We start from the raw sequence: 13,167 nt of genomic DNA, 5'->3' as shown, positions 1-13,167 counted from the left end.
TAACGGATTTAACAAGTGTCTTAAAAACTTTCATTTTAGAATATTTAAAACCCTTACTTAGAATCTTTAGGTTAAGACCATAAAATGGAGTTTAACTCAAGCAATTTAATAATAAGTGTCCTAATTCACCTTAGAATAATTAGGTGGTGACACTTTTAAAATTAATTAAACCTATGAGTTTTCAATAGGTTATACTCTAATTTGACTCGTATTAAAATGGGGTATAACAGCTTGACGACTCCGTTGGAGAATTTAGATTTTAAACCATAACAAACTTAGGTTAATAAAAATGGATTTGTATTTTTGTGAATGTTTCTCTTTGTTTATTGCCTGATGTGATAATATACTACCTCTTATAAATTGTAATTGCTATCTTTTATAAACTTTCATTCTGTTTTCACTTTCTCCACTTTTGGAAAACTCATACCAAGCACACACCTAGCGGTTACGTAATTTGCGGCCGTGCACTTTTAAAAAATATTACCTATTAAGGAAAAGTTTGTGGGTAAGTTGAAAAGCGGTGCAGTCGTCACGGGCTTTCCACTCTCAAGTTATTCGTTTGGGTGAAGACCAGTCTAGAAAAACCCACTCTTAGTCATCGAGGATAGAGCTAAACCAAAATCCTTCGTAGGGACATGCATCACACGTAGGAGTCTTAATACCCTAGGTGTATTAAGTCCGTTGGTTAGCTTATCCAAATGCCAAGCGGGTTTATAACCCCGAGTGGCGCCTATTCATACTTTATGTGCATTATTTGAAAGATAAACACACTAATTAAGTGGATCATTTACTCCTAAAGGGAAAAAACGAGTAGGATTAACCTTTTTTATGTGATGCAGAAAATCATGAATTAAGATGTTGTTTACCCAAAGATTGGCATGGTTTTGAACATCCATTTTCAATTGAAGGTATGATAGGAAAACTTAGTAGAAAATAGACAATTCAAAGTACAAAAAAAGTTGGGTCATCTACCGTTACTTATGGAGGTAGAAAAATAATTGAGGCAACAGTCACCTTTTGGGATGAAGATAGAGTCGTATTCAGGTTCGGGGAAAATGAGATGACACCATTGTTAGAAGAAATTGGGCTTCATAGAGAACGTAAGTTTATTATGGAAAGGTACACATTCTTGGTAGAGCGGTGGTATGATTATTTCAAAAAATCCATCACCAAAAGAGTTCCTTGAAAAGTTTGGTTTTGAGAAAGAAGTTGGACTAGAGAATTTGAAAGAATCCAAGGTACCTATTCACTATTCGTTCGACATCTTTGGTCATTCAGATGTTTTTCTACGACATCGAGAGGTGTTCTCTTCACATGCTTCTTAAAGTGAAAGAGGATATTCCTTTTTGCAGTTTATTTTCTTGGGCTTGTAGTATTTCCTTGATGAGTAAAAAAGGACATTCACACGCGACTTGTTATGATTACTGATGCGTTATTTAATGGCATTGGGGACAAGCCATACATCATAGTACCAATGGTTGTTGCAGATATGTTCCGAGCTTTGGGCCTTCGCAGGGAGGGATACAATTTATTGCTGCAGTTGTAGTTTATGGAGCATCTCCAAAAGATCAATGGAAGTCAAGATCTTTACAAAAAAGATGATGCTAATCATATCACTTCATACATGGTCCTAGTGGTTGTATTCGAGCGTCAAAATAGTGTTAAAGATTGTGACAAGTTACTTAGCAAGCTGACTGACACCTCGATTCAATGGATGTTTTCTTGGTATCCTTTTGAGAAATTGGTAATCCGCGGAAAAATGCTACCTTATTTGGTTTTCATCGGACTTCGAGTACTTCAACCTTATACTCCATTAGACAAGCCGGAAGAAAGCAAGTCATATCGCAAGTTGATAACATGGACCACCATAGAATTGACTATGATATTGATAAATTTTCTTTTGCAAAGAAAATTCTTAGGATGTGGAGAAACAAAAGAGAGTTATGGTCAAGGATACAAGTGCACCATATAGGTACCTAGATGGATGTGACACTTTTTACTTAGAATGGTTGCGTGCTTACCTTGAAGGTTCTGTCACAAGAGGGATTAATATAGGAGGTCGGATTAAAGACAAGGCAGTTGAAGCTGAAATTAAATACCGTTGGCTGAATAGAAGGGTGTCTAAGTCTAAAGCAAAGCACATGTTCTATGCTCTGATACCAGTTGTTACTGGGTCAATTTTCTTTCGTTTGCTAGTAACGTTGTAATTTTTCTTTAGTTGTTTTTTAAAATTTTCTAGTAGTGTAATATTTTAAGTTTAGGTTACCTTTAAAAAGAAAAGAATTTGAAAAAAAGTAGAAGCCAATGGAACGTTGCCACTTGGCAAAAATTCTATTTTTTATCCACAAATAATCAGTCTTTCACCCTCATGTGACCTCTCCCAAATGCACCCACCTACACATAGGATTCTTCAAATAGACCTTCCTATCACCTTCCTAGCTCAGCATCCTTATCCAAAGAATATTCCCTCATATCCTATTCTTACTCACCAATTCATCTCTTCATTCACACTTATATAACCACACCTTACTGCACCAAAAAGGAATTACAAAAAAAAACATAGGAAAAAAAACGAAAACAAAAGAAGTAGAATAGAACCGTCAATATGGGCTTGGCCTGATAGGCCAACCCATCCTAGTCTGTGATTTAATAGGGTTGGGCTAAGAATTTTTGAGCCAATTCAAAAATGAGACTTTTAATCCCGACCCAAGTAAGTCCGTGGCTCATAAGGCTTGACCGAGGCTAGGTTGGGCCGGCCCGTAGGCTTAATAAATGTATTTAATTAAAAATAAAATTAATATAAAAAATATAGGAAACTAAAAATAACAAGAAGAGTAGTCCAATCTCAAATTGGTAATATTTTTTTATGTGAATTTAAATATTTTTTGTTCTTAAAATTTTAGTTATTCCTTAATGTTCAACTAATTATTGCGTATAATATATAATTATAGATTTAGATGTACTTGATGAAGATGATTTGTTAGTGTTGGATATGCCACGAGTACCTTAAAAATATTTTTGAGTTGTTTGTTTTGAGTATTGATTTTAATGAATGAAATATTCTCCTCCTTTTTTGGGTTTTGTAGTAGAAACTTTTTACCTCCTATAGCAAACTATTACACCTTATTTATTATAAACCAAAGCAATTTTAAAATATTATTACTTATAGCTACCTTTTCTATTTTATGACAAAATAGGTACTTACTTATTCCTACCATTGGGATATGAAATACACCAATTATGTTCTTTCTCTTTCTCTTCCTTCTCTCTCTCTCTATTAGTAAGATTCTCAATCCTCTCTTTTCTCCTGAAACTGTCAAACTTTTCTTCAAGTATAACAGTACTTAACCATTTTTGTTTTAATTTTGTTTTCATTTTTCTCTTTTCCTTTCGCGATTACCGGTGATGAAGCGAAGATCTGATCCTTCTGTGGGAAAAGGGAATCGATATACAAAAAGTAGGACGAGCTTTCGATTACAGAAATATAGCTTAAAATTTGTCGATATCTTTGGAAAGTTTAATTTTCTTGATCATATAAGTCCTCAAATCAGCAAAATCGTCGGCGTCATCATCTTGGTCGTCTTCAGAATCGTCGGCGACTTCAGAATCATCGGCGTCATTATCCACTATTGGCTCATCCTCTTAGGCGAACAGATCTGGCCATGGATACCCATATATATATATATATATATATATATATATATATATATATATATATATATATATATATATATATATATATATATATATATATATATATATATATATATATATATATATATATATATATATATATATATATATATATATATATATATATATATATATATATATATATATATATATATATATATATATATATATATATATATATATATATAATGATACAAATACATTGTATTATGTACAAATACACTCAAATACATTGTATTTTTTGTATAAATATATTATTTTTTGGCATGTATTTATGTATTCTGAAGGTCTGTATTATAGCACCCCGGAACATTTCGATGTACTTAAGCGCTATTAAGAAAGTTGATGTGCACTAATTATATTATTTTATGTGCATACGAAGATTATTAATATGATGGATATTAATTGGATATGATAATAAGTATACGAGGCATATTATAAGTGATGTGGGGTCTAAGGATAGCCCTAAGTCCAAGTCAAGTTGGAAATTACATGATAGACTAAAGTTTCAATTGAGTACGCACAAGACCAAACTTTTGACGAGTATATCTACATATATAGAAAACATTATGTGATGGAAAATCTATCAAATAAAAGATCTTCGAGTCTAGTTTCTAACGCTTCAAACCGTTTGTCATTTGGACATTCCTACAAGACGTTATGACCAAATTACCAAAGGTTGGCAGATGAGTCTGCGGATGCGAAGCATTCGGGGCCGCGTCCGAAAGAAAGACTGGCAGTGAAGTGCTGCCATAGCATCCAGGTCCGCATCCGACCTTCGAAGAGGAGTGAACTGGGGATGCGAAGCATCCGAGGCTGTATCTGAAACCCAGAAATTTGGGCCTATAAATACAAGGTCGGGGGAGGAGAGTATTTTGAGTATTTGGGGGTTAGGGTTCTTGAGGTGAAGGGGCGATTTTGAGCTCAAATCAAGTTCAGTCAACTAATGAAAGTTGTTAATGATGTTTTGGGTTGATTCTTAGTCAATATACATAAGTTCTAACATCATTCGTGCATCCAAATGCTAGATTTCATCGTCAAATCCTCAAGAACACTAAAATCACCAAAGTTGTGATTTTTCAAGATTGATCTACTAGAGGTAATTCCAATGCTTCAAACTCATTTATTACGAGTAGTTAGAAGTATTTGAAGCATTTGTTACAAGTTTTAATGGTTTAAAGATTGGATTATAAAACTCTAGTTTATGGCATGAATAATACTTTTGAGAAAATAAGAGAGAAGATGAATGGTAATCTTGGCGATAAAATTTATGAATACAATAAATCTATGAAATTATTTGTTAGCAAAAGATGGATGTGATCAACTAAGTAATCACCCAAATTATATATTTTGCAAGTGTTGATTATGGAAGACGATGAATAGTAACTTGGTGGAAATGGACAATTGATGTAGTATCATTAATGACTTAGAATGGGTATTAAATCATAAGAATGAAGTTGATTGGTCTAGCATGTAAAACTATTTAGCGATTTGAGTTATTGGAGGCTTGTAGCCAACTTATGAGCCATATATGGATATTGATCAATATCTTAGGTCATATTCTAATGTAATTAGGATATCTAATTGTAGATATCGACTTGTTGGTGATGTTGAGCATTTTAATCAACATTGGAATGATGGAGGAGGATTGAAAGCATGTGAATGTTAATAAAGCAAAAGCGAGATAAGTTGATTAAAACTTACTCTACTTGAGGGACTTTCTCTAAAAACATGTTTTGAGTTAATACTTAAGTTGTTTGCAAATGTGCTTTCGTGCTTGTGGGGACAAACAAGTACGAATGTCTCCATGTACTAGAATAATATGTTGCATATGTAGTGTCATGCCGTTTTATAAAATTTTATTTTAAATCTTGTTGGCAAAATGACACTCAAGATAAATGTTATTATTTTTTATCAAAACTTATGTATTGACAAGAGTAAACATATTTGAGTGCTAAAGATAAGTTTTCATGGAAAGTATTTCTCTTGGAAATTGACGAACTGAAAAACACATGTGGTATCTTTTAAAGATTGATGTTAAATTGCAAAAGGCTTTAGCATGTAAAAGGTTGTTTATTTAATTTTTGTTCAAATGATTTAGATTTTCTATAAATGCCATGAGTTGATAAAAAATAGATCATTTGAAGCTACTATGCTATGAATCTATTTTTAAAGTATCCAATGATTCGGGAGTTACTTGTGTTCACCGAGATTGACTTTGGATATATTGTATTCGTTGTAATGAAACTACACATGTCGGTGTAGACGTAGATGGCCACTTTGTGGTATAGACTACGATAGAGTGCTCTCCCTCGAGAGAGTACTATTTTGTGCTATTATTAGTATGGTTGAGTCGATTCGTACGACACTACGATGAGACGACCTGAGTAAGTAGGGTATATGATACTTGTCGCCAGATAAATAATCTAGTTGACCTTCTTATGTCGGTGATGGTATAGTACTCCGAGTGAAAGATAAGGATAATTTTCTTATGTTTAGGCCTAAGGAGCCGAAAGTGATTTCGATCACTTAAAGCAAATGGAATAATTTTGTATGATTTTATCCAAAATCTTGGATTGATGTAAATATTTTTAAAGTTTATATTGTGGGTTATATTTCACTGGGTTGTTATTTAAAATAACAATGGTCATGAATTGATAAATTTTTTTATCGTTTTATATCAAATATTGGTGCATTATTTTTATAAAGTTTGTCCCAAGAACTTAAGTTAGAGAGAGTCTATGACACTTATTGAGTACTTTACATGTTTCAGGGTGATGTAAGAAACATGGTATGCAGTCAGGCTAGGATGACTCTCTTTCTGAGGTATTATGAAGCACCACTTTTATTTCGTGGTAGCTGTCATATTCTTTCTTATTTTATTTTGTTGGAATTACTCCAACCGTTGGTTCTATTCTTTGGTATAGAGGCTTCATAAATAGTTGTGAAAGGTTATAGTAACGGGGTTGTACACGACATACATGATATTATTTTTATTTTACTTAGTCTCATTGTTATTATCATAAAAAATGTCATGTGTGATTTTGAATTAGAAAATATTTTATCATTTAACTTGAAAATGTATATGATTTTCAAGGAGCTTCCGCAGTTAAATTGATTTTCATACATATGATTTGGTGCATCACATGGTTTGGTTCGCTCGGGTCGGGTAGTGTGCCGGGCGACGGTCACGTGGTTTTGGATCGTGACAAACTTAGTATCAGAGCACTAGGTTCTAAGTCGAGTCCTAGGAAGTTTATGGAGCCGTGTCAAGTAGAGTCCCTCTTATCGGTGTGTTGCCGGCCTAACTTATATCGAGGAGGCTACAATGACATCTAGGAAGTTTCACTTTTTTTTCATACTCTATATCGTGCGTTTGTGCCTGAAGTGAGAGTACGACTTCTCGATCGTATTGATTAACCGTGAGGAAGATATTGAAGTGACGAGAATAAAGCTCAAGGTTCAAGTTATAATACAAGATGTTTGGGCTTATAGCCAGAAAATGTCAGATTTGTTCAAAATGGAAGGATAAGTTGAGAATAGATTGGGACTGATATAGTCAACACGTATGAATTTGGTGAATAAGAATTAGCAGTCGAATATTGATAAATTATGGAAGAAAATAAGGTGATGATGTCAGCTAGTATTGTCAGGATGGTGTCCTGACTTATAAAGAATTTTACTAAAGGATGCGAATAAGGGAACCTATGTTAGACCCTAGATTTCAATTCAAGATTGTTGGTCAAGATGTTGGAGCAACTGTTACTATGGTAATCACCATTAACGAGTTTAGCAAAGGTACAAAAAAAAGAATATTGTAAATGAAGATGTTGCATCTTAAATTATCATGACAAGATATATAGAGGTGATATGGATCTAATTGATAAGTGAATGTGAATCAGTTAAGTTTTTGACGAACATAGTATGATTCATAAGAAGTATGGCATGTTTAAGACAGTGTCAATAATGACCAAAGACACCTTCCAAAAAGAAAAAAAAAAGGACTTCTTGATCATATGAAAATGGAATGTTACAAGATGAGAGAGATGACCCTTAATTGTACTTGACATCGGATTTCCCCTAATCATGGTAGGTTATCGTCATGATATTGTCATATGTAATAGAAGTGGCACACAAGAAATAAAGTACCATGTGTAAGTACGAGTTGAGGATAGACGAAGCATGCCATATGTAAAAGATGGGTGTGACAACCTTGAGTTCCTCCAGATGATGAATGCAATACAGATAAAAGCTCAAATTATGCATACCAAGGTAAGCGAGGATAAAGTATGTGAACATATATGGGTAAGCATGAGATGCACAAAATGCATAATCTTGGAGGTTATAAGAAGTAATATAGGTTGTTAGAGAAGGAAAAAAAAAATAACGTGGAATGATAATCTTGAGTTTTTCTAGTCGAGGTATGTCTTATTTTATTCTGTTGAAATGATGAAAATTTGAGAATTTCCAAGAATTATCTCAAAGCAACTCTATATGTGCCCGATATTGAAAGAGCAGTTAACTTGTGAGTGAACAAATCCTTATGATTCAAGAAGAATAAATATTGAAATGGCTCATGGGCAAAGTTAAAGTTGTTGGAAAGTTATACATATAATGTGTACAGGCGTAAGTCTTAAAAAACAAAATTGAAAATGGTTATATTACAAATTTGGAGATTGAGAAGTTACAAGAATTCTACGACTACATGATACCGTGTCACAAATTCCTAACATGATATGTATGGACGAGGTCAGTGATACCATGAAGAATGGGAAGATATGCAAGTATATATTATTTTTATATGAAACATGTTGATGTAAATATGTGGTATTAGCTATGGCCAAAAGAGTTTGCATTATGATGAAGACATGATGGTGGCATAAGGATACATTGTGTATTTCTTACATTAAGCATTGTGAAGATGGTATATGTTGTGAAAATTTATACAATGATATGTGGATTTATCCTAAGGGAGTCACACTCGTTCAACTTATTTAAGCATGAGAGGCGCAATGTAGTCGTACTTGCTAGAACTGTATTAGATCATGGATTGAAGGGTGAAATGTTAGAAAAAATTTCAACGGTAGAGTGAACATGAAAGAGTGAAGTGCTAACTATAATGATGTCTTAAGGGCGTAAAATAATGGCCCTTAGCAATATATGTTGCAGCTAGTAGCGGCGTGATACTTGGATACGAAAATGAACAAATAAAGTTCCTACGAGTATAACCAATATATCATATTGCCAGAATAATAAGCATGTCAGTATAATGATGAAACAAAAGACAATGTACGATGAATAATTGAAGCGGTAAAATAAAGATTTCTAATTGGGGGATAAATAGCCCGAAAAAGCAGGTGAGCATGTAAATGGTCCGAGAAGATTTATCCGAAATTTCAGTTAACTCTTTGAGTGGTAGGTAAGAGTTTCAAATTTCATTTACTCCTAAGTGGGGGAGCGTCCGAGTAAGCAGATGTCACTTTTAAAGTGATGGTTTATAAAAAAAAGGGGAAAAGGTTATAGTTACTAAAAACAAGGCGAATGAGGTATTATCAGTAACCTTTATGATCAGAAGGGTACAATTTTCATGAAGTGCTTGTATGACAATTACAAACTCATTACGAGCAATAGTTACAATGTTCTGCATCAGGGATGTTAAAAGTTATGTCTGATAGTCAAAGATTTAATGGGCAACTCAAATGTATTCCTACAACTTTGGGGACATGTGCGATTTGAATTAAATTCAAGTATTGGTGGAGAACAAGGAAGTACTTTGAATTGTACGTGAGATTAAGTGGAATAAGAGGGTATTTTAATATGTACACACTTAGCACGAAATGAAATAGAAAAGGGTAATGTAATGTGCATTCCTGAATGAGAAATGACTATTGTACACCAAAAACGAAGTATGCCAGTAAAAAGCATGAGTTTAAGAAAGGGCACTAATATTAAAAGGTGTAAGTGCCATCGTGATAGCAATGTTACGCGAGTGTTGGAAGCTTACGGGCTATGGTAGTATACCTATGGTGCACCCATAAGTAGATAAAATCTCAATTTTTTTGTTAGAGAACCATCACAAGGAACTCAATAGAGTTAAGGAGTTGGTTAAAGCTAAGGAATGAAAACTTGAACCGTGGTATTCAAGAATGGATGGCAAAGTAGTATCGTAAAATGAATGAAACTGGGATAAATATTTTTTTTTCAATAGAGCAAACTTGTAAGCAATAATAGTTATCAAGTTGGGATCTTTGGGAACTCCAAAAATCATGAATGAAAGTGGGGGTATTAATTGCTATATGATGGATGAATCTAGGACAAATATCTTATTAGTGTTTGGAAGGCACATAAGAACATGCCAGAATAATTTTATCAATTATAGAATATCAAGAGTCCAAAGTGGGAAAAATCATGTATGGAAACAAGAATCGTGAAAGGCAACAGATTTATTTGAAAGTACTGTTTATGAAAAAAAAAAATCTAAGACTACGAGTCGTAATGAACAAGTTTTGCAGATACCAAGTGGGCAATATAACTTCGATCTCATAAACTATGAGATATTGCCTTGAGCAAGCTAAGAAATTAAGGGGGCATGAAAATAAGTTATTGTTTATTAAGGAAGTCCAATCATAGAGAGATTTTTGATTTATTTGAAGATACTTTTCAGGTACAACTTGACGTATGCATGACTAAAGAAAATGCAGGCATGTATAATAATGATACGAGAGCTATGTATAGTAGCAATTATTGATATTGAATGGTATTCATATATGTTACAAGTAAATTTTTTTAAAGATTTACATTTGATGCACTTATAGTATATGTACGGCCGAGTGGAGTCAATATGGTACATTATATTGTGTATTATTGGTTTATGAGTGATATTGTCATTGGTGCCCATGTGGGAGCTTGTTCTGGACAGGTTAAAGTTTTTGGATAGTCCTAGTTATAGGGGAAACTCTGCCGAAATTTTTAAGAATTTGTAAAGATAGCCAAATTTTGAGGGCCATAAGTAAGTTGAGATTTTGGAAAGGAAGTATAAGACCCATGTAGTCTGTCACGACCCAAAATGCATTAAAGGTCGTGATGGCGCCGGACACCACTGTCAGGAAAGCAGACACTAAATAGTTAATTACATTCTCAATTTTAATATTTTTGAAATCGTAAATTTACTTCAATTTATCTAGTAAAAGATGAATTTACAGAATAAATACAATATTTTCCAATTTCAATACTGAACATCCCATAATTATCCCAGAACCCGGTGTCACAAGTGGATGAGTATTTTCTAGGAGTTTAAAATAAAATACAATAACTGTCCGGAATAAAAATTTGAACAAGAAAGAAAATACAATACTCTGAAGGAGACTCTGCTGGCTGCGGATCGTATATAAGATGCAGCTCACCTAAATCCCCGTAATAACCGTACCTCTGCGCCCACAATGCCACTAGTCATATGTGTACCTGTACAAAATGTACAACAAATATAGTATGAGTACGTAAATCAACGCGTACCCAGTAAGTATCCCGCCTAACCTCAAAGAAGTAATGACGAGGGGTCGACTTCGACACTTACTATGGGCTATAAGTAAATAGAATAATATCATTAAATTAGACATGGATTAATTAATACGGTTGCAAGCCCATTATTCTGAAGTAAGTAAGCAGTTCTTTTCTAATTAAGAACTCTCCAAATTGATTTCCCATTATTTAACAATTTATCTCAGGCCGAGAAGGCAATATCAATTATTATAATTTCCAAATCAATCAATTAAATCATGCGCAAATCATGCCGAGGTCGTACGACCCGATCCAACAAATATTTAAACTGTGTACTGCCAGACGGTCAAATGGCGCGAACCATAGATGCATCCATTTACTACCGAGGCGCTCGGCCCGATCCACAAATAACAATTATTTTCAAGAAAATACAAGTTTCTCATTTACAGTCAAGTATCTCATACAAACCTTCAAGTAAGTGAATTTAACCTTATACAATTCTTTTATCAATTTCTATCATGACTAGGTGATTATATTAGCAAGTAAGGGCACAAACATTCCAAGTATAGCATGATACGGGTCCTAAACTACTCGGACAATAGCATAATAGTAGCTACGTACGGACTCTCGTCACCTCGTACGTACGTAGCCCCCTCAATTAGGTACAAACATTTATTTAATTCACCTATGTGGGTTTATTCCCTCTTACAAGGTTATAAAGGAGACTTACCTCGCTCCGAAGTTTTATAACTGGCTCCCAAGCCATTCAATCAACTTGAATCGATGCACAATGCTCTAAAACTAGCCAATGATTATGCAAACCCATTAATATATACTCAAACACTCAATATAATCCAATATATAATAATTTCTAACCCCGATCGAAAAGTCGATAAAAATCACCCTCGGGCCCACGTACCCGGATTCCGAAATTTTTTGAAGATAATCATTACCCATAACCTTATGAACTCAAATACATGATTTATTCTCAATTCAATGCCCAAATTCGTGGTCAAAATCTAAAATACCAAATTCTAGGTTTTCTACCAAACCTCCCACAATTTTTACTAATTTTCATGTTTAAATTTTTATACAAACTATGTATTTAACTTATACTAAGTGGGGATCACTTACCTTGAGTTGCTTGCTGAGAATCTCCCCTTGAAACTCTTCAAAATCACCCAATCCAAATGAAAATGGGAGAAAAAATGGGCGAAGTCCTGTTTTAAAGAAACACATTGTCCAACCCGACCTTCGCACATGCGGTCCAATAGCCGCTCCTGCGGCTCCACAGGTGCGGTCCAAATTCCGCTCCTTCGGTCCTCAATGCTCAGCCAAGACCTCGCACCTGCAGAAGTTTCTTCGCTTTTGCGAGCTTCGCAGGTGCGACCTGCTATGCGCATCTGCGCAAATTTTACGCACCAGCGGTGACTGCCTGGCGCTTGCGCATACGCAAGTGCGCTTCTCCAGTCTGCTTCTGTGGCTCCCCCAGCTCTAGTCCCTTCTCGCTTCTGGGAGCAATTTGCTGCACCCGCGATCTCGCACCTGCGGCCAAAGTCGCCCAGGTGCGATTACACCAGAAGCATTAAGCTTCAGAAATTCTTAAGTCCAAAAATCGATCTGTTAACCTTCCGGAATTCACCCGAGGCCCTCGGGACCTCAACCAAATATATCAACATGTCCCAAAACACGTTACGAACTTAGTCGAGCCTTCAAATCACATCAAACAACGTCGAATTCATGAATCACACCCCATTCCAAGCTTAACGAAATTTCAAATTTCAACTTCTACATTCGATGCCGAAACCTATCAAATCACGTCCGATTGACCTCAAATTTTGTACATAAGTCATAATTGACATTACAGACCTACTCCAACTTTCAGAATCGGAATCCGACCCCGATATCAAAAGGTTCACTTCCGGTCAAACTTCTCAAAATTATCCAAATTTCCAACTTATGCCAAATGACCCCAAA

The sequence above is a fragment of the Nicotiana tabacum genome, chromosome 23 (genome assembly GCF_000715075.1).
Source record: "Nicotiana tabacum cultivar K326 chromosome 23, ASM71507v2, whole genome shotgun sequence".
NCBI classification, from domain to species: Eukaryota; Viridiplantae; Streptophyta; class Magnoliopsida; order Solanales; family Solanaceae; genus Nicotiana; species Nicotiana tabacum.
Note: the sequence above shows the minus strand (reverse complement) of the source record.